Source organism: Lissotriton vulgaris, unplaced genomic scaffold, assembly GCF_964263255.1.
Source record: "Lissotriton vulgaris unplaced genomic scaffold, aLisVul1.2 SCAFFOLD_1199, whole genome shotgun sequence".
Classification (NCBI taxonomy): domain Eukaryota; kingdom Metazoa; phylum Chordata; class Amphibia; order Caudata; family Salamandridae; genus Lissotriton; species Lissotriton vulgaris.
The window spans coordinates 33,687-55,984 of record NW_028251169.1 but is presented as its reverse complement, the minus strand read 5'-3'; the positions used below and the strand labels follow the sequence as shown (position 1 = coordinate 55,984).

General features: G+C 46.8%; 4 non-coding genes across 4 annotated transcripts; 2 read left to right on the top strand and 2 right to left on the bottom strand.

The window, feature by feature from the left end:
- Positions 1–9,855: 9,855 nt before the first annotated feature.
- On the bottom strand, positions 9,856–9,927 carry TRNAQ-UUG (transfer RNA glutamine (anticodon UUG)). The gene has a single exon. It is a non-coding gene; the product is annotated as a tRNA-Gln (tRNA).
- A 1,895-nt stretch (positions 9,928–11,822) lies between these two features.
- TRNAP-AGG (transfer RNA proline (anticodon AGG)) lies at positions 11,823–11,894 on the top strand. The gene has a single exon. It is a non-coding gene; the product is annotated as a tRNA-Pro (tRNA).
- Positions 11,895–12,011: 117 nt separating this feature from the next.
- TRNAP-UGG (transfer RNA proline (anticodon UGG)) lies at positions 12,012–12,083 on the bottom strand. The gene has a single exon. It is a non-coding gene; the product is annotated as a tRNA-Pro (tRNA).
- An 857-nt stretch (positions 12,084–12,940) lies between these two features.
- Positions 12,941–13,013, top strand: TRNAF-GAA (transfer RNA phenylalanine (anticodon GAA)). Its single transcript has one exon. It is a non-coding gene; the product is annotated as a tRNA-Phe (tRNA).
- The last annotated feature ends 9,285 nt before the right edge of the window (positions 13,014–22,298 follow it).

The window sequence follows — 22,298 nt, the reverse complement described above, 5'->3', positions numbered from 1 at the left end:
ACCAAGCCCGCCTCGCTTGAAGCATACAGTAGTTGACAACAATACACAATGCACTCCACTTAAAAAGACAGACAAAGAAAAACAAAAAGTAAAGAACTCCAAAAAAGCAGGTCCCACGTCAGACATACCTGTCCCAAAAGAATCAAACTACATTAACTAGGTGTCAAAAAAAAGTGAAAGGAAAGCAAGGAATAAACAATCTGCAGGGAACATGGAGCAAGAGGTGAAACTGTTCCCTATATTCACCACATCCAAAAAAAACGTTCATGCACTAAACATTACAAGATCGTCTGAGGACCCAATGGACCTATCAACCGAGTCACCAAAAAAGCGGCCCCTAGCAAAAAAAAGGAAGGAATGACTTATTCTTAAAGGAAGAAGGTGACCACTTTACAAACAGTACAGCGGAGTCCACACGCGACAGAAAAGACAGAGTAGCGAGCCCCAAGACGAGTGCGGGCCACGCAACTCAGAGAGACCAAACACCAAACCAACAGAGCAAGTCTCGCCCAGAGCAAGTCTCGCCCAGAAGACGTCGCGAAGATAAGCGCCCGTAAAGGAAACATGGGTACCCTCCAAAAAAGCGAATACACAGATCGCCCACATAGTATTGAGACATAAAAAGGAAGAGCAAAATAAAAAATCCACGTTGCACGGGCCCAAACCCAATGCCAAACTGGAAAAGCGGACGAAGGGATAACATGTACCGCACAAGGCAAAGAAACCTCAAACCCCCAACAAAGTAAGACACAAAGTACGGTACGAGGGAATAATGACCGAATCCAGTTTGTAAACCCAGGCAATAACCAAGAGGATACTTCTAACACCACAAAAACCCCGGAAGGCAATGATATCCGGAAACTCCCGTTGGGACAGCCAAGAGCCCACCCCCCACTGCTGATGTAAAGATTCTACTACACCATGGAGGCCGAAGTGTAAATATAAACAACAAGGAAGAAGCTGTCCACGGGGGAGGTTCAGAGGCAGTCCATACGAGGGAACCACAGTTCAAATGCAACACCAACAGAGAAACTGGGAAAGAGATTAATCAGTCCAAATGGCCACTGTCATCAATTACATCACAACATGCCGAGTCAAGCATCAGTGGAAAGCGCTCAACACAAACACCCACCACGACAGGACCACACCACGAAGCTAACTCCTACTGTAGGACTGACCATGAAGCCAGTGCATGAAGCTGGACTGGGAAAGACGAACAACACCCCAAACAATTGCTATTTACTCCAGAATATGTGGATTGACAGAGTGGTCTCCGCCAATTCAAAATCTGCTACTCAAAAACCAGTCCGAGGTAAAAAGAAGCCCAATGCCCCCTGGTATACTCCGGCCCTCACTGACTGTCACCTTAAGTGTAGGCTTTTGGAGAGAGAATGGAGAAAAACCTACGACCCTACTGCCAGATCCTTATACATTCTCCAGAGAAAACAATATCTTTCCAATATAAAAAAAGAAAAAAAGGCATTCTTTACTCTAGCAATAGACTCAGCTAATCAGAAACAACAAACGATTTTCAATATTGTAAAATCTTTCACTCATCCCAAAGCACTGGCACTTGAAATTCCTCCCTCACAAACCCTCTGCGACCAAATCGCAGATTTCTTTGAGGAGAAAATTAATAATATTCATAAGGACTCCCCCCCCCCTACCCACGTCAACCCAAGAGCCTGACACAACTATTCCTTTACTAAATAAATTCACACCAGTTTCCCTACAGCAAACGCAAAAAGCTATTTTGGCCTGTAAATCAGGAGCCCCTACGGACTCTTGCCCCCCAGTCATCCTGCACCACCTTATTGAGGCCGTCAACCCCCTAATCAATGCTATTGTGAACGAATCTCTCAACTCTGGTATGGTTCCTACTGATTGGAAGAAGGCCATAGTTAAGCCCCTCATGAAAAAGCAAAATAAATCCCCTACTGATTTGTCTAATATGCGCCCAATTTCCCTTCTCCCGGCGCTAGGCAAAATCACCGAGCGATTAGTCCATGAGGAATTAAAAAAATTTGTGGAAAACAAATGCATCCTGCACCCACAGCAATCCGGCTTTCGCCCTGGCCATTCCACAGAAACCGCTCTGATTGAGCTATCAGACACCATCAAGTTCTTGCAGGATGAGGGCAGGCAGGCTGTCCTCATCCTGCTCGACTTAACCGCGGCCTTCGACACCATCTCACATGCGATTCTAATCAATAGAATGCGTGAGATTGGTGTCTCGGGTTCCGCGCTTGCTTGGATAATTTCATTTCTGTCCAACCGCTCTCAAACGGTTTCCTTAGGCTCTTTTCTTTCTGGCGAACGATCCATCATCTCAGGTGTGCCTCAGGGTTCCATCCTGAGCCCTCTCTTTTTTAATGTATATATGGCCCCCCTTCTGACGTTGATCGAGTCTCATGGGATTCTTGTGACATCCTACGCTGACGACACCCAGCTTGTCGTCACTATTGACAAAAGACTCCCTGATGTTGCCATTAGATTTCAAAACTGCCTGTCAGAAGTCTTTTCCTGGCTTAACCTGAATCATCTAAAATGCAACAGCGCCAAAACCGAGATAATACCCCTCGGTAAAGGCACACTCTTTTCCCCCAAAGACTGGTGGCCTCACAACTCCGAAGCACCACCGAGCGCGGTTGTTTCAGCCCGCAATCTGGGAGTTCAATTCGACGCATCCCTTAGCTTCGATGAGCATGTCCGTATTACCGCAGGGCGCTGTTTCAGTATGATCAGGCAATTAAAGAAATTTTTTAATTTTTTGCCCATTTCAGCCAGGAAATCAGTCGCGGTGGCGCTTATCCTCTCCCGGCTGGATTATTGTAACGGCCTCCTAGCAGGCATTAAGAAATCCTCTCTTAAAAAACTACAAAGTGTTCAACATGCAGCAGCCAGGCTTGTCCTGAAACTTCCCCGCAGGTCCTCGGCCTCTGCAGCCCTCAATGCCCTCCATTGGCTGCCCCTCCATAAGAGAATCTTATTTAAGCTTCTAGTTACTGTCTTTAAAGCCACCAGGTGTACGGGCCCATCTTACCTGATTAAGCGCTTCCAGCGTTATATTCCAACTCGCTGCTTGAGGTCATCAGGCGCTAATCTCATCTCTGTACCCCGAATAAAATTAAAAACCAAGGGCGGAAAGACCTTCTCATTTCTTGCTGCTAAGGCATGGAATCGTCTCCCACCCAATCTTAGGCATACCCCCTCCGAAAGCCTTTTCAGGAAATCCCTGAAGACTTGGATTTACTCTCAATCTGACCCCTCAGTTCTCGCAGCCATTTGATCCATGCTCCCCATAGTTGATCATCTGTATGCTCAGCGCCAAGATGCTCCTTCCGGAGCGAAAGTAGCGCTTTACAAATGCTAATAAATAAAATAAATAAAAATAAATAAATAAATAAAATATGAAACACAGGGGGTGCACAACATTCTAAATAGAGGCAATATACTTAAACTCTTCGCAAACATCTAAGGGCTACAACAGATAAACTCAGCGCATTTAATTTCTGTGGAATTCTGTAAGCAAGAAAACATGAACACACTGAAACAAACTCCTACGACATGGCAAACGGAGGAGATTACACAGCTAATAATGATTTTGAAGAACATATTTGACACATGGGGCATAAGACTCTCAAGACCGGTAAAACCACTCTACCCAGGTCCACTTAGGGAACCATCGGTGATGAAGAGCAAAACAGGACGCACCCCAGACAAACAGGAGCAGGTACACTCAGTACTCCGGAATGCAAGAGGGCACAGTCCACCACCGGCAAAACACAGTGTGGACAACTTAGGAAGACAAGAAAATACCCAAGATGACATTGACTACTGGAGCTGGTTAGCTGGAAAACTGCACAAGGAGAAAGATAATTGACCCTACAAAAACAGCCATCAAATAACATCCAAGATATCCTCCATTTAATATCAAGGAACATAGCCGGTGCCAGGAAATGGCTAGAAGACGGCTGGCCCCTCCGTACTTGGGCATCATGCGACATCATCGCCCTACAAGAGACATGGGCACTAGAGGAGCTACCATTTGTTGGATAGACGCACTTCAGCACTCCAGCAGAAAAAACTAGCAAGTATGGCCTTCCAAAAGGGGGGCTATCAGTTTACATTGCGACAGACATCAACATCAGATCTGAGCAAATAGCCCCACACGGGCCAAACGTGCAACTAATAAAACTGTCTCTTCCTGGAAGAGCGGCCCCCGTATTACTAGTGAACACTTATGTACATCCTTAGTGAAAGAGAAGCAAGCCCAGTTAAACCAGCTAATACCTACAATCAACGCCATACAAAACTACAACCCTACCTGGGAAATCATCTTAACAGGTGATTTCAACTCAAATTTAATCTACACTCCAGAAGAGGACAAAAAGCTACCTGCAGACAATGAATTCTGGAACGTGACACTACAATAGCAGCTCAAATCAGAGCGCCATGACCCAGCAGGTCAACACCTGGTAACAACCTTGGAATATCTGGGCCTGCGGATCCTTAATGGTAGAACTCCAGGTGATTACCCTCCAAAGTATACTCATCTTGGAGGGTCGACAACATCAAGACTCGACTACACAGCATTATCACTTCCATTATTGCCCTTCTTACAGCAATTCTCAATTGAATTCACGACAAAAAGTGATCATTCATACCAGCATAACTATTTCAACTTAAAGCCTATCAAACACCAAAACAGTAAGAAATTCGAAGACATCTCCCTTTCAACCAACCTGAAATGATTGAAATGGTCAACAGACAACATTGAAGACCTTCAAATAAAAGTTCAGGGAATTAAAACAGAAAGAGAAACAAATACAGATAACCAGTTTCAAAACTAGGAGAGTTTGATGGAAGAGTTAGCAACAATTAAAAAAGCACGGGCATCAATACATAATATGCCACTCTCTAATGAACTGGTTAAACTCAAGCTAGAAATAAGGAAAAATGCAAGAGCGCTAAAAAAAACAACCACGACATCCACAGACTCGGACCAAAGACAGAACCTTAAGAAAAAATACAAAAAGGCAATGTGGGAATACAAAAGAATACGGAAGGGCGACTTTTGGGCAAAACTACTCTGCACGGCAAAGAACACCAACTCAAGTGCATTTTGGAGAATAATCAACGGGCTAAACCATCCTGCAAACCCAATACCATCAATCGTCCAAGAAGCTGACTGGGCCGTACTAATAACAAAGAGATTTACGGACACAACACCTCAGAAGCACCTAGAATGGGGGCAGAGAACGCAAGAGTCGCCCAAGGCATGGTTGGAACAACCAATCAATAACAACAAGCCCACACAATGAACAAACAGCTCCCTAACCTGTGGACGGCACATAACGCACTGCTCAGAAGAAGCATACCTGAGAGAAGAAAGCAGGGCAGTTCAAGCACCAGGTACGGGCCAACAGTCTACACTGCACTACTTAGAAGAGGCACAATCAACTACGAACTATGAGATAGCAGACATACTCAGACACCCAGGTTTCAGTGAGGGAGACATAAGAAGAACACTTAGGAAGAGCTGTGGCAGTGGGGCCCCAGGTCCAAACGACATCCCCCCAATAATTTTTAAATCCGACCCGGATTTCTATAGCAGAAGATTAAAAAAAACTGTTTGAGGTGGTGTAGAGAGAGAAAATCAAATTCCGTCAAGCTGGCAAGGCTCAGTAATCACTCCCCTCTTCAAAGGTGAAGACAGAACATCTCCAGCAAGCTACAGGCCGATAGCACTTTTTGATGTAGACGCGAAGTATTACGCCTCCCTCTTCCTAGAAGATCTGACTACCTGGTCTGATAGCACAAAACAAATACTGCCTAATCAAACAGGCTTCAGGAAAGGGTGTGGGGCACTAACAAACATGTTATCACTCTCACTGATAGCTGATAAATATATACAAAGGAAACAGCAGCTGCATCTCTGTTTCATCGACTTAAAGGCGGCCTTTGACAGCGTAGAGCGCAATATTCTATGGGGAAAACTGTGTAGCTGGAATGTCCTGGATAAAATACTCAGAGGAATACTGCTCTTATACTCCAACACATGGATGGAAGTAAAAGTAGGAGATGGAGCGCGGCTATCAAGAAAGATTAAAACCAGCAAAGGGCTTAAAGAAGGCTGTGTCCTGGTCCCGCGTCTCTTTAATCTTTTCATGGCAGACCTTGCGCCAAGGCTTAACAAGATCAAATCTCATCCACCCAAATTAGGCACTTTACCTCTAACCCATTTATCCTACGTGGATGACGTCATACTGAGGAGTCTAACCAAGATTGGCTTACAAAGGTCACTTGCGGGAATGTCGGAATTTATAGCCAATAATAACTTGGAGATAAACCCCACAAAAAGTAAAACAATGCTCATCACCAGACGACGGACTGTCAACCAACATATCCAACTGGAGGGTAAAAGCAGTGCCTAATTACAAGTACTTGGGATTCTACTTTGACAATCGGCACAATCACCAGCAGCAAAAAGCCTACTTCTTGCAGAGAGAAAACGCTTTATCGTTCGCCTTCAGGTCCCTCTCTGAAAAGCTTAAGGGGACATCATTTAAACCTCTACTGGCAACAATAAAAGCCAAAATGCTACCTACGCTATCATATGGCAGCATAGCTCTCCAATGGAAAGATGCAGCCCTGCTTAACAAAGTACAGATGGCAATCTACAAATCAGTCTTCCAAATTCATCAGGGAGCATCACCAGCGCAGACCAGATTAGAATTTGGAGTAACACATGAAACGCTGGGAAGGAAGTATGCAACCATCAAGCATTGGTATAGCTTGAAACAAAACATAGCAGCCTCGGAACTGAATAAGGCCTTTTGGGATGAAATAGAAAATGACGCGACATGTTCCAAACAGACTTAATGCTAAACTATGTGACACTGGCGACAGGGCATGTAACAGCAAACCTGAACAGCAGGGAAGAAAGAGACCTCCTAGACCTGCTCCTGACAGCAGCCCTGAAGATAATCTTAACGAACTGGAAGAACACGGCGAAAGCAAACTTCAAAACATGGATCAACTGGGTCACCTTCCTAAGAGGAGCAGACAACATCACGGGCAACCTCTCGAAAGAACATACGCCCCAAGAGCACATGTGGAAACAACTCGACGAACATTTAAAGAAGCCACACTAACACCCCCTTCCCCCCCCCCCCCTCTCTCTTTTTCTTCCTTCTTCCTTCTTCTCTCTCTTCAGCACTGTTGTAAAACTGCCAATGTATATGCCACTTTATTTTTTCAATAAAAATCTTTAAATCAAAAAAAAAAAAGAAAATGACGCAAAGTCCCCATACAACCAATTCCTAAAAAAGCCTTAATAGACACCTGCACAAGAGAACTCTGGGAAACTAATCTGCCTTACCCTGCTTTTAAGCAAGCCATAAATAAATCAGCTAAATTCCACTCTCTGCTCGCGGAAAAAACACTTTTAGCATGAGAAAACATGATTGGATGGTAATATCCAATTACAAATCACTCAACCCACCTCCATACTTAAGAATTACGTTCCCGGTCGACAGAAAACTACAATTAATGGCCCTAAGTCTGGGTAAATTCCCATCTATCATGGACCAGCCAACTTGGGTCCATGACGGGCCCAAAGACTGCAGATGATGTGGGAATGGCAAGGAGGACTTTATCCATCTTGTCAGCATTTGTCCGAACTTATCCCAAGCACGAGGCACCTTTCTAAAAAAAGCCATGAACTCCAGAGGTATAAGAACGTGCAGATCGGCAATTATGGCGACCTTAGACCCAACTGACATTCCATTGAATTGTCAACTAATAAAGTTCCTCTTAGCTCATACACATGCACTAAAATGTAACCTTGTGCCCTGCTCACAAAAAGGAAACAGGTCGGCCAACTCTGAAGTAGTGTGTACTCCCGAATACAACACAGAACAACACTAGAACATTGGGAGGAACACTTTACATGGATCAACAAATGCTTCCGATCTTTTTTAAAATAGTACATTGTGTATGTTAAAATGACTATATTTAAGTAAATAAATAAATAAATAAATAATGTTTTGTATATTATCGCAGCTATAACGGAAAATTTTATTGTTTAAAAAACAAAAAAGTAGGAAAACACCAAAAGTTTTATTCGTAGCGTCTGATTTAACAAACGTTATTGTTATGGTTTTAATTAACTGAAACAATAAACTTTTCTTCTATTGTTCTAGCCAGAAATCTGAGAATTAGATTTAATGAGCACTAACCTTCAATCAACAAGCTTTAGCCGTAGCTGGGACCTGCTTTCATATTTTAAAATCAGTTTTTTAAAAATTTGATTTTCTCCCCATTACGGCCACACAGGCAGTTGCTGTGGCCCTAATCACGTCTAGATTGGACTACTGCAACAGCCTTTATGCAGGGGCCAACAAGTGGGTCCTACATAAATCCCAAATGGTTCAACACGCAGCAGCACGTTTAGTGCTAAAATGGCCCAGGAGATCATCTGCATCGGCGCCCTGGAAGCACTACACTGGCTACCTATCCATAAAAGAGTTTTGTTGAAGATTCTTATACTCACCTTCGGAATCTTTTACTCTTCATGGGCTCACTATCTTCGGTCCAGATTTGTGCGCCATGTACCTCTTCAGAGCCTTAGATCATCTAACGTCAATCTATTAAAACCACCAGCGTTCAGATATGTCTCAAAAGGAGGAAAATCAATCACTGTGATAGGCTTCAAAGCCTGGAACCAACTTCCTAACAATCTCCGTCGTATCCAATCAGAAACGCTCTTCAGGAAGGCTCTAAAAACCTGGATCTTTGCAGCATCTGACGCCCTATTCAGAGCGCTTATCTAACTCTTCTTTTTCACCCTGAACTATTCAGTTTTGTTCCATCTCAGCAATCCGCTTAGAGCCATGATGCACCCTGGAGCGATAGTTGTGCTGTAGAAGTGTACGTTAACATAACATAACATGTTCAGTGGTTGCCAGAGACTACCTACAACACTGTAGAATACAGGGGGTGGTAGTGGCACAGGTGACATATCCTGTGGGGGTGTCCGGAAGCGGTCGGGACACCAAACCCCCAGTTTAGGTCATCCAAAATGCACAGGTCCTGAAGGACCCCTAGGAACTACACGACAATCCTCCCTACGCACCTCGGGATCACCTCACTTCCGGAATTCCGAATGGTTCCCAAGAGCTGGCTGTTCCATTAAGCGTCTGAGGCTTGTAAGCGCCTGGATACTCTTTCGGATGATTAGCTGCATTTTATAAATCATGATTGATTTATTGACTATCCTACCTCTATCTCAATATTATCCTCCACAGCCGAGATACTTCGCCTTCGTTTTCTTCCTCTGTTCCTCAAACATGCTACCACTGCAGCTGCCACCCCACCTGAAGCTTACCCCGACGGCCTGACCATACCAATCTACACCTGTTCAGGAATGCCCGGCTTCAATTAATCCGTGGACATTGCTTTCCTCACCACGTCACTATTTGCCATCACATTTATTTATAGGTGAAAAAATTAATACAGTCTTTAAAAATATGGCCTACACTAAAATATGCCTCAAATATTTCCTACCTATCAGACTGGAAATGGCTCCATGGTGTGCCTAACTACCTCATGCTGCCCTACTTATACATGCTATAACTTAACCCCGCCTCCTCTTAACTCTACCTCTCTCCAGTCTGTGCACAAAGTCACACCAGTGGGAGACCAGCTTTGCTCCCCAGGGTCCCATCAATGTCTGCAGGCCACAGAGACCACAAGAATAAAAACAGGAAGAGATACACATGGCTTCTCTGCTCACTGCTGAAGACCTAAACAAATTTAAACGAATAAAAGAATTAAAAGAAAAGCTAACTCAGGTTCCACCGAGATTCGAACTCGGATCGCTGGATTCAAAGTCCAGAGTGCTAACCATTACACCATGGAACCAGCTGTCCAATACACCGTCAAATTTCAGTAATGTAAGGACAAGCTGGTGCTGTCAGTCAATATTGTATGATGTATTCTTTGTAGTGTATTTCAAACTTTACATAGTAAGGAGGAGAATTTTACAACTGTTAAAAAAACATAAACTTAAAAGTGGAAACAAATAAAACGAAACATCTAATGCTTTAAAATATCCTTTTAGAGCAGTCCCTTAACTAGCCCCGAGAGTTGTTGCTCTGCTGAGAAACTTTGTAAAAGAGTCCCCGGGTCACTGTGAGGGCACCCCCCCCCCTCTCTCTCTCTTACACACAGAAGAGTTGTGTACCAGGTACAGGAGTCCCCTCTGGTGTCTGATGCTGCAGGGGCTCCAGCCCTCCCCTTTAAGGGACCAGCAGTGAGAGCACAAACCGCACCGGTGCAAACTGTGGACACTGCAAACAGCGGCTTCATGCTCACAGCTGATGGAAAACACTCCAACTCCTCAAGTCTTTTAAACCCCTGGAAACCAACACAGCCGAGATTGATGTCATTAAACAGACACACAAGACAGCCGAGATTGATGTCATTAAACAGACACACAAGACAGCCGAGATTGATGTCATTAAACAGACACACAAAACAGCCGAGATTGAGGTCATTAAACAGACACACAAAACAGCCGAGATTGATGTCATTAAACAGACACACAAGACAGCAAGGGATTGATGTCACGAATCAGACAAACAAACACAGCACAGAGCGAGATTAATGTCATAAACCAGGCAAACAACACAGCGGGTAATTAATGTCATTAAACACACAACGCAGCGCGAGATTACTGTTTTAAAACTGAAGCACAGCACATGGTTAATGTCAAAACAGACACCGAAAGCGCCTCTCCCATAGCACGGGCGGAGCAGGAAATAAACGAGCATTTCACACGGTGAGAGCACAGGAAACGGGTGCTGTTTAATGCCTCCCCCTACTTATAATACTATGTACTTTTTGTTGTACACTAAAAGACAAACAACGAATAACCCTTCATAATATAAATCTGTTGTTGTTGCTCCAGGTCATTAATGCCACAGCAGCTGTGCAGCATGGGCTGGGGGAGGGTCGGTGTAAAGCTCAAAGACTGAAGGAAGCGGAAGACGAAACAAGTGAGATTTAATAAGACTTTTGGTGTATTTAGGTTTGGAAGGAATAAAAGAAAGGAGCAAAAATGTTAGGGTACTGAAAAAGACCATCTTCCCATACCGGGAGTCAAACCCGGGCCGCCTGGGTAAAAACCAGGAATCCTAACCGCTAGACCATATGGGAAGCTGCACACTCAAGCTTCCTCTGCAGCATTACACACTGTTGACTCCTCTGCAGAGGGGCTGGGTCAGTGCTGCAGCAGTAGCGCCTACAGCTCGAGAGGAGCTTTGCCGGTGTTTCCATTTCTCAGACTGGGAGTCTCAGAGACTGAAGGAGAGAAGACGCTTGACAGCGAGGGAGGGCGCTTCAAGCCCTCTGGGTGTCATGCACGGGAACAGATTCACCATCAGCTGCATGACGGGTCCCTGAAGCTGGGGGGCCACCAGAGAGACTACTTGGGGTCACGGGGGTTCCCCTGCACCCCGAGTGTTGTGACAAGTGGAGACACACGCTGCTCTCTTTGCAACTACTCTCTCCTAGAACTATCTGCAGAGTCGCGAGATTACTGTTCCCTTCCACTTCACAGTGTTGAATACAAGGAGTAGACATATTCTGCAGGCAGCGCCTTTCTCGGTCAGGGGTCTCCTGGATTCAGCCTTTGAGGCTTTTAGTGTGCTTTCAGGGCACTGGAGAATCCAGAAAAATCAAAAACAAACCGACAACGCCAAAATTTAGGAGCTCTTTGAAGTGCATAGGAAGTTATGTAAAATATCTCCACATCTGGCTCGTTGGTCTAGGGGTATGATTCTCGCTTAGGGTGCGAGAGGTCCCGGGTTCAAATCCCGGACGAGCCCTTATTTTGTAAAAAAAAATGTACAGAATATTTCTGTGTCATATCTATTTTAAAGTGGAAAAAGTAATAAAAGAATATAATAGTGGTAAATAAAAAAAAATTGAGGTGACAAAAAAGAGGGCTCGTCCGGGATTTGAACCCGGGACCTCTCGCACCCAAAGCGAGAATCATACCCCTAGACCAACGAGCCAGCTGGTGAGCCGTCATGGAGCATATTGAAAATACTGGTCTGCCATCCACATCCTGTACCATTCAGTGGTCCTTTCACGTGGAAGTGCTGCTGTAGGGGGCAGTAGGTTTATATTTAAACCCTTTCACTGGAACGAGGCATAAACGTTAAACCACAGAGGAGGAGCTCTGGGAAGAACTGGGCTCAGGCGGTGGGAGGGGCCTGTCGCCTTGGCTACAGATAGATGTGAGGCCATCACACGTAAGAGAGCCGCGAGCGGTGAAATGAAAAACGCGCACTGGATCCGCAGTGTTTAGTGCGAGGAAAGGCTTCTAGGCCCTCACCAGCGTCAGCAAGGGATCATGGTTAAGAGGCAGCAATTTAAAAAGTAGCTCGTATTGAAGGACACGACAAAGAAGCAGTGCCTTAAATGACATTTACGCATTTGTTTTAAGTGTGCCTGTGAAATTCGTATGCTTGTGCATGTAAAGTTGTTGTTTTACACTTCTATATGCAAAAAAATCCATTTCAATATTCTCGTTTAATTTACCAAGTGGTCAGTGTGGAGGGGGTGATTGAGGTCTCTCCAAGTGAGGGGAGGAGGGGCCAGGATTAGGCGGGTGCAGTTTACCTGCTCGGATTGGTTGAGCTTTGGGAAGAGTCACAGCGTCGATGACGTCACTGCTTAACATGCCAGCTGCCTGTAGTCTACACTGCTTGGAGGAGAGCAGCGCCCCCCAGCGAGGGCTCTGTCAGTGTCAGGGCGGAGGAGAGGAGAGAGCTGGACGCCTGGTAATCAGACCCATAAACTCACCAATAATGCAGGATCCCCCCATGGTATGTAAAATCAGAGCGGTCACACGAGAGTGGAAACTACCGCCGAAATAGCTCAGTTGGGAGAGCGTTAGACTGAAGATCTAAAGGTCCCTGGTTCGATCCCGGGTTTCGGCAGATGCCTTTTGATTGAAACATATTTTAATCAGTACTGCATAGTCAAACGTTAAACCCTCTAAAACTTGTGAAAAGAAAACGCTCCAGCTCCTTTCTTCCTTTCCCCTCACTTCTTACTAACGCCCTCTTTCCATATTTTGTTTATTGACACACGTTTCTTGCAATCCAACTCCGTGTTAGTCTCACAATTTAGAAAATAATTCCCTCGGGTCTGAATCCGTGTTCTTATAATATGTAGCCCCTGAGCTACTTTAGAGCAGAGCGGAGGACTGTAGTGGAGTGACTGTCATCCTTAGGTCGCTGGTTCAAATCCGGCTCGAAGGACTTTTGCTAAATCTTCATTTTTTCCCCTTCTGCTTACAGTACAAAGCGCCACTTTCTCAGACCCCCACACGCCGGGGCTTTTCCTGCCTCCTCTCTTCACCTTTGCAGCCCAGCTCTCTCCTCCGGCTCGTCTCCCCCCCCCCCCCCCCCATCATCAGACAAAGCCAGTCCGGGGCCCCCCCTCTGAAGCAGCCCTGGGAGCTGGTTGTGGTGACTCTGGCATCAGGGGATGCTGCTGAGAGCGTCTGCTAGGAGGCGAGGGGGAGGAGAGTGTGTTTTACTGCTCAGCAACTGGTTAGACATCGGATCCTCGTTAGTATCAGTATCCCCGCCTGTCACGCGGGAGACCGGGGTTCAATTCCCCGACGGGGAGGATGAGTTGTTTTAATTCTCAATCTATATTTTTAGTATGGCGAGAGAACATTTATTTTAAAGATCATCTGTAATGAGACACTGATACTACAGAATACGGACACTTGTTTAATGAGCTTATCTCGTTAAACTATTAACTAATGTAATCGCATAACTTTTCAAATCAATCACGAACAATTTTTAAGTCAGACACTTTTTGGAAAGGAATTCTGCCTATTCATTTTAAGCTTCTGGGTACTTTAATGAAATGGAAACGTGCACGACGGGATATTATTTACATCAAAATCAAAGGACTACATGATATATAATATGCTTTTAAGCAAGTGGCTTCTTCACACTACATGAACAGTGGCGGCTGGTGACATTTGAAAGTGGTAGGGCGTAAAATGAAAATCGTACTGCAGACGACAGACAAGCAATGCAAACAGGCTGCTCAGACAGCTACAACTAATTTAGCCTCTTCTACTGGCGCACATTAGCAGCTCAGACGGCTCTGCGCCTCTGCCAGCCAGCGATAAACTACAGGTGCATCCACAAAGCTGCACACGTACAGGCGTCCAATTTACTTCACGCATTGTTTCAGCACCAAACCAATTGAAATATTCTTTGCAATCTATTACGCATTTTTTTATTGTATGCACGGTTCATTAAACAACATTGAAATTTCAGCTTCGAATAATAGTAACCCACCACATTATCTGAATGAACAAAAAGCACCGTTAACCACATTTGCTAAAGCTTTGCACGGGCGCACTACACACTTAAAAGATGGATTCTGTTTACTTATTATTGTAAATGCCCACCTACGCAGCTATAAATCGCGCTGCATCGCGCTAGTCCAATCGTAACTTTCTAAATAAATACGCAGCCAGAACTCTTAAAACAGCAATCACTGAATTTTAATGCACAATGTATTGTATTGTATTGTAATTGCATTTATATAGCGCTTACTACCCCTGACGAGGCGTCGAAGCGCTTTTTCGGCGGGTAGCACGCTACTCCGGGACCCACAGAGGATTAGTTTTGAATTAGTATAGTGAAACATGCAAGTACATTTTAAGTGGTGGATATGTTAGTCAGTTATTTGGATTTGGAATGATAGCAGAAGGATAGAGTAGGACAAAGGTTAGTATTTATTTATCGCTCGCTTGTTGACGCATGCTATTCAGGGAGCCTATAAAGGATTAGTGGTGAATTAATATGGTGAAATATGAGGTAATTTCAGTGGTGGATATTAGTGTGTTACTTGGCGTGAGAAGGATAGAGGATGGATAAAAGGGAAGAAAGATTTGCATTCATATAGCACTTGTTACCCCTGATGGGTGTTGAAGAACTTTTTTGGCGAGTAGCACGCCACTCCGGAACCCATAAAGGATTAGTGTTGAAAATTAGTATAGTATGAATATGAATTAATTTGAGTAGTAGATATGTTATTCAGTTATTTGGGCAGTATATTAGTATAGTTGAATATGGAACATGGAATTTGAGAAGTGAACATGTTAGTCTGTTAATTTTGATAGAAAAAGGATAGTGGAGGGATAAAAGAGTGAAGGATTTTTTTTTTTTTAAGAGAAAAAGGGCAGCATTTGAGGCCCTAGTCCCGACCAGTCTCGAACAGGCCCAAACAGGCAACTACCCTTGACCTCTCCACCCTTAGCCTTGACGCCCGGGCTGAGACGCCCTAAGGCTGGCCCTTTTTGTAGCCCTAAGGTGACCCCTTCAGCCAATGGGAACCCTAGCCCTAACACTATCCAATCACACCACTAGCCCTAACAGCCAATGGTACAAGTAGCCCTAGTCCCTACTTCCAATAGAAAGCCTAGCCCTACTCTTAGTCCCACAACTGGTCCAAAAACCAATCACACCAGAAGCACTAAATCGCTACTTCCAATTAAAGGTCTAACCATAGCCCTAGTCCCACCCTACTCCCAACAACCAATAACATTGGAAGCCCTAGTCCCTACTTCCTATAGAAATCCGAACCCTAGCCCTAGTCCCAACCCTGCAATGATTGAATCACAGACCGAGAAACCAATCAGAACCCTCAAATACCCAGCCAATGAGGACATTAACCCTAACCCAATAGAAACACCAGATACAACCACCAATCAGTGTACACATGTGCCAACCATCAGCACACTATATAAGGTCCCAGCAACCTCAGACAAGGTTTGCTGGTCAGGGAGTTGGAAGCTGCTTGCTCCTGTTCAGAATCTCCTAGGAGACAGACAGGCTCAATCCACAACTTTGGACTTCAGCAGGTAAAGGCTTCACTAACTCGAAATCTAACAATACTGTTTGAATAAAGCTTTACTCCCCCTGCTGGCCAAAAAACGAAGTGCACAGGCCCCAGTAAATACAGTTTCAACAGCTCACAGAAGCACCCTCTGATGTAGAAAATCCCTGTTGCTGGGGGAGGGGGGGCAGGGGGGCTGGCCTCACTGGCTTGTGAACACAAAATGGTGGCTGGGGCTGCACTGTTTCAGCACACAGGCCTAAGCGCAGAGCAAAGGAGAAATTTGGAGGGAAAACAGATTTGTCACCAAGGAATGAGAGGGACAAACTACAGAAATTGGACTGCAAATCCCACAATTCAACACACTAAATGAAGGCAATCATGGGCAGGGAAAACCACACATTTAAAACACAACACAGGTGATAAAATATGCAATTACAGGCAGGCTAAAACTACAATTTTTAACTGTAACAACCACAGGCATAGACAGTAAACACAGAAAGTGAAAATCGTTTTTTAAATAACTTTTTGTCTTGGGAAGAGACAGCACTAGTCTGTCTCCTTACCACTTCCTGGACTCTGCTCAAAGCAATCTGGGGCACATGTGGGCTGCAACTCACAAGATGGAGGAGACTGATTTGGGGTTCACCCAGCAAGGCCTTCAGGGGCCTGGGCAGATGTGAGAGGAGGGCTCAGGCTTGCCTGGTAGCTGAATAGCCAATGGTCTGTTGGCCTGGGGGTGGGGTCTGGGCAGCTGCTTGCTCCTGTTCAGAATCTCCTAGGAGACAGACAGGCTCAATCCACAACTTTGGACTTCAGCAGGTAAAGGCTTCACTAACTCGAAATCTAACAATACTGTTTGAATAAAGCTTTACTCCCCCTGCTGGCCAAAAAACGAAGTGCACAGGCCCCAGTAAATACAGTTTCAACAGCTCACAGAAGCACCCTCTGATGTAGAAAATCCCTGTTGCTGGGGGAGGGGGGGCAGGGGGGCTGGCCTCACTGGCTTGTGAACACAAAATGGTGGCTGGGGCTGCACTGTTTCAGCACACAGGCCTAAGCACAGAGCAAAGGAGAAATTTGGAGGGAAAACAGATTTGTCACCAAGGAATGAGAGGGACAAACTACAGAAATTGGACTGCAAATCCCACAATTCAACACACTAAATGAAGGCAATCATGGGCAGGGAAAACCACACATTTAAAACACAACACAGGTGATAAAATATGCAATTACAGGCAGGCTAAAACTACAATTTTTAACTGTAACAACCACAGGCATAGACAGTAAACACAGAAAGTGAAAATCGTTTTTTAAATAACTTTTTGTCTTGGGAAGAGACAGCACTAGTCTGTCTCCTTACCACTTCCTGGACTCTGCTCAAAGCAACCTGGGGCACATGTGGGCTGCAACTCACAAGATGGAGGAGACTGATTTGGGGTTCACCCAGCTGTGGTGATCTCGTGCTTCAGCAGCAACATTAACTAGGCGCCAACCATCACAACGGCCCCGTTAATAACAGACTGACTCGGAATAATAAAATAAAACCATCACAACAGCCTCGTTTTTAACAGACTGACTCGGAATAATAAAATAAAACCATCACAACAGCCCCGAATAATAAAATAAATGTAAAAAAAACGTACCTTGGCTTCCATCTCTGACTCCGGACTCGAGTCCATTCCCGAGACTGCAGACTCCCGCCATCCTGGATTTCAAATGCCTCGTCGTCAGAGTCGTCACTAAAGGCTGCAGGCAGCCTCCCTCCCCTCCATGGCAGCCGGCGCGGATTGGTTCGGCCGGCTGCCCTAAATACGTCATTCCTTCTTGTCTGCATGCTGCAGAACGGAGAGTGGGAGGAGGCAGGGGGGAGCGGCTTGCCCACTGTTGCTAATACTGTCTGTTTGGACAGCCTCTCAGGCTGTCCAAACAGTCCATATTCACAACAGTGGGCAAGCCACTCCCCCAAGCCACTCCCCCCTGCCCTGAGGCTCGACTCGTAAACAGGAAGTAAGTTTGCTGACTGCGTTCTCGCCGTGCAAGAAGGGCAGGCAGAAACAAATGGTAGTTATAGATAAAATAACTACTATTTGTTTCTGCCTTCATCTCGCACGGCGAGAAAGCAGGGGGGGCGGCGCCCAAACGCCCCCATGGTAAAACCGCCACTGTACATGAAAGAAAGGATGGATCGGGCTCTGAATGAGGAAATGTTTTATATGAAAGTGAAACTTTTTTTTTATTTCAAAAGATTTTGGTAGACAAGTTTTTACATATACAGTACAGAGGTAGTGAAGGCAATACTGGTCTCGTTATAGCGCCGTCAGTTGTAGTTAGCATACTATACATTTGATGGGACTTTTATAGTGCCAATATTGGCCCGCACACCATACCCCCAAAATCATGATGCACATCATAAATAAGTAGACAAGACAACTTGTTGTTGGTAAAAAGCAGCTGCAGGTTTATTAGCATAAAATGCCAAAACATGGTGGGTTAACTTACAGATGATCCAAAGGCAAGCTCCCCCTCGCAGCTTGCCACCTGATAGGCCAAGTAGCCAGCGGCCTTGGCCAGACGGTGCTTAGCGGTTGTGGTGAGAGGATAGTCCGGTGAACCATTGGTCCACCCTCTAGCTCACACCCCCCCTACGAGGGGCAGAGCGTTCAAGCGACCCCCGGTTGTCCAGGTAACCAACCGCCCGTAGGATAACGGGCCGCCGTCGCACCCCCAGGATCCACCGCACAGATCTCCCAGGGATATTAGGCCTCAGCACCCTTCGTGCTTCTGCATAGGGTACTCCTGAGTACCTTTCGCCTCTAGATCATCCTGTAACTCCTCCACAGCCCTGGATGTGGCGACCGGCACAGACAGGGCCCCCCACCTGAGCTAACCTCTTAGACGCAGCCTGCTGAGAGAAGGGCTTCCTGAATGTCCAACAGAAATAAATCCATGCCTACTTTGGAAAGGTGGACTCCTTCTTCGTCAAGGCAACCAGAGGCTTTGGCGTGAAGTTCCCCATGTCGAATGAAGCCGAAGCACATCAGCTCTGCGAACTTACACATTGCGCAGTTTACCTTCCTTCGCGCCACTTCTATCGCTTGCCCAGAGCGAGCACCTAGCTGTTGGACAGGCCTCGTGGCATGCCCGACCCCTCCCCGCATGGCGGGTCTCGAACTACTACTACCCCTGTTCCCCGCACAAGAACCACACCCGCAGCCCTCCGGGACAACCCCCAGCTCTTCCCCGATGGAAACCAGATTCGTAACCACAACCTCTGCGGCTGGCCCGGACCCCTTTCCCGAACCACCGTCCCCGGCCCAGCCGCCATCTTGGACACCACCATGACCAGGCCTCGTGGCCTCGGGTCGCCCTCAGCCTCAGGACCAGCCAAGCTCCGACATCGAGGCACCACCATCCACCCAGGGGGTAAGGAGACCACTTGGCGAGTCAATGGAAGAAGGAGTGTCGATGGCTCCCCTCCGCCGGGTTTCGATCGCCCCCAGCCTCCCTGGGCGCTGGCTCCACCGCCCTGCTGGGTGTCTGGACTCCCTCATCCCGGACCCCCCGACCTCCAAGTGCGAGGGTCCAGACATCAAAGGGCGCCAGACCTATAACTGGGGTGGCTCCAGACCAGGAAGGCAGTTGTATCCTGGAGTCGAGAGACACCGAGACAAACTCATCCTTGGAGGCCTGCTGGCACTGCCGCGGCCCATCTTCGTGAACCATCCTTGAAGGCCTGCTGGCGCTGCCGCGGCTCATCCTCATGAACCATCTTTGAAGGCCTGCTGGCGCTGCCGCGGCTCATCCTTGTGAACCATCTTTGAAGGCCTGCTGGCGCTGCCACGGCTCATCCTTGTGAACCATCTTTGAAGGCCTGCTGGCGCTGCCGCGGCTCATCCTCGTGAACCATCTTTGAAGGCCTGCTGGCGCTGCCGCGGCTCATCCTCGTGAACCATCTTTGAAGGCCTACTGGCTCTGCCGCGGCTCATCCTCTTGAACCATCTTTGAATGCCTGCTGGCGCTGCCGCGGCTCATCGTCGTAAACCATCCTTGAAGGCCTGCTGGCGCTGCCGCGGCCCCTACTTGCGAACCCTCCAGCTCGAGGATTGAGAGCTATACCCCAGCTACCCCTGTACCGGCCCGGTACTGAGACTGTCCCGCTACCCCCTTTTTCCCAGAGACTAGAATTGAAGGGATCATCGTATCCTGGTCCTGCTGTATCGTCAAGTTTAACCTGCCTAAGAATACCGATAAAAGTGTACAGAACCTATCTTTGTGTGGCGTCCATCTGTGGGGGGGTAGTTGCTCGTCCGTACGATCTAAGGAGAGGGCCCTCGCCAGGAGGCCTCTCCCCCTTGCTCGGCCGACCCTCCGGGTCCCCGTCTAACACTAGCCAAACCCGGCGTGGTGTGATCTCAGACCACCATAGTTCGCAAGGTCCTAATAAATTGCTGATCTTGGTAATGTTCACTTTCATGTCCCTCAGGAGGAACCTTTTACCTAGGATAGGCAAGTCATTCCCTCCCAAGTGCAAGATAAGCACATCTGGGGGTGGGCCAGTGATTCCTCGCCACACAAACTGAGTTGTGCTAAACCCATGATTCCACTTCCTGCTTTCTGCCCACCGGGCCAACTTGGAAACCCCTCGTGGCCCAGCACCCAGACAATTGTTCCTGGTAAATAAAGAGAAGTGTTGTATGTAACTTATTTATTAAAACATGCAATAAAACACACTGGTAAAATTACCACACTGCAAAACAAACACAGCAAAACACAGTACGTGGGACAGGGCTAAGAGTGCCCAAGATTCACAGTTGCTGCCTCACGTCCCAGAACAAAACTTAACACATATCCTGTGCTCACTGAGCACTACCTGTTGCTGTCTGGTCTGATGTACCTTTTGTAACAGTCAGATGACCATCTCCCTAATTGTTTGATGCCCTCTACGTGTACCCCTTCAGTGGATGCAGTTGCGGCTGCACCTATGCAGAAAGAGTGGGTGCTGTACTTTTTGCCTAGCGATGAGACACCTGCCGAAACCAAGCGAGCGTGCATGCCATGTTCCACTTGGTATTTAGTAAGCGGCGTGCCATCTGCATACAAGAAGAGGTATCCCTCACTGGAAGGGCAGATGGCAATGTAGGTCGTCAGGAGGCTCACGGGGCAACATTTGGGTGAGCCTAGGCTTTGTAACCAAAGTTCTATCCCCCTTCCCCTCTGATCAGTTTTGGATTGGCGCAGGGTGATCTTGAGCGTGTCACCCAATACCACAACGTCCTGCAGAGACAATGCTACACCTGACATGTCATTCTTGGATTTGGCGACCAGCTCAGAGATCCTGAAAGCGCCAAAGAAGGCTAAACTGAAAGCAGATGCAAACGTATTTGTAAAGCGCTCTGTTACCCCGGAAACCAGTGTATCCTGGCACTGTACTCATACCACTAGGGAACCAGTCCTGGCTTTTCCCCGTGAAATGTCCACTCCTGGGCATCCCCAGGGTGCAATCTGGCAACCAGGAATCCCCAGCACTGTTGGCAGCTGTTGTGTAGACTAAGCAAGCTATTGCCCAGAGTTGCAGCGTGGGACTCATGTTCAGAGTAGGCACAGAGACGAGAAATCAGGTCAGAGGAATTATGAGCCCAAGAACCACCAAGATCAGCCGAGGCAGGAATTGAACCCTGGTCCCAGGCCAGACCTCTGCACCAGGGACTGCCTCTCTAACCAGTGAGCCACACTTCTCCACAACAACAAGGCAGACTTGTGAGCAGCGGAAGTAACCTGAGGCAAACACAAGATCATACTCTGGAGTGTTGTAAAATCAATAGGAGATCTGTTGTCAGGCACTTTGGGTGCACCTCTAGCCCACCTTTTTAAAGCTGCCCTGGTGGCAAATGCCCTGGTAGGGTCCGCCTGTCCTTTCAACTTGGCCTTGTGACTAATGGCTGCTATGTGGCCTGAAATCCAGGAATGGCTCTTTTTGTTATCTTTTGCCCACAGGATGAAGGCCTGGACTTTCAATTATGCTGCCTCCTCAGAGTCTTCCCAAGGCCCCACAGTGGCACACATTTTTTTACACAAGCCTTGTATCTAATGATAGTGTTCGGCGCCAGTGACATCTCCCCCAGGGCCCTCATCCGGTTCACCACTTCAGAAGGTACCAGAGGTGCGCTGGGAAAGGGGTGGCTTCCTCTCTCGCTCTCGGCCAAGCTTCTCAGAACTGTTGCCACTGAAAATGAGAGAGCGTCAGCAGCGATGTTCTTGATACCCTGAATGTGACGCGTCCTGCATTCAACATTGTTATAAAGGCAAGTACGCATCAGCTCGCACAGCAGGCATAGAACCAGGGGGCAACT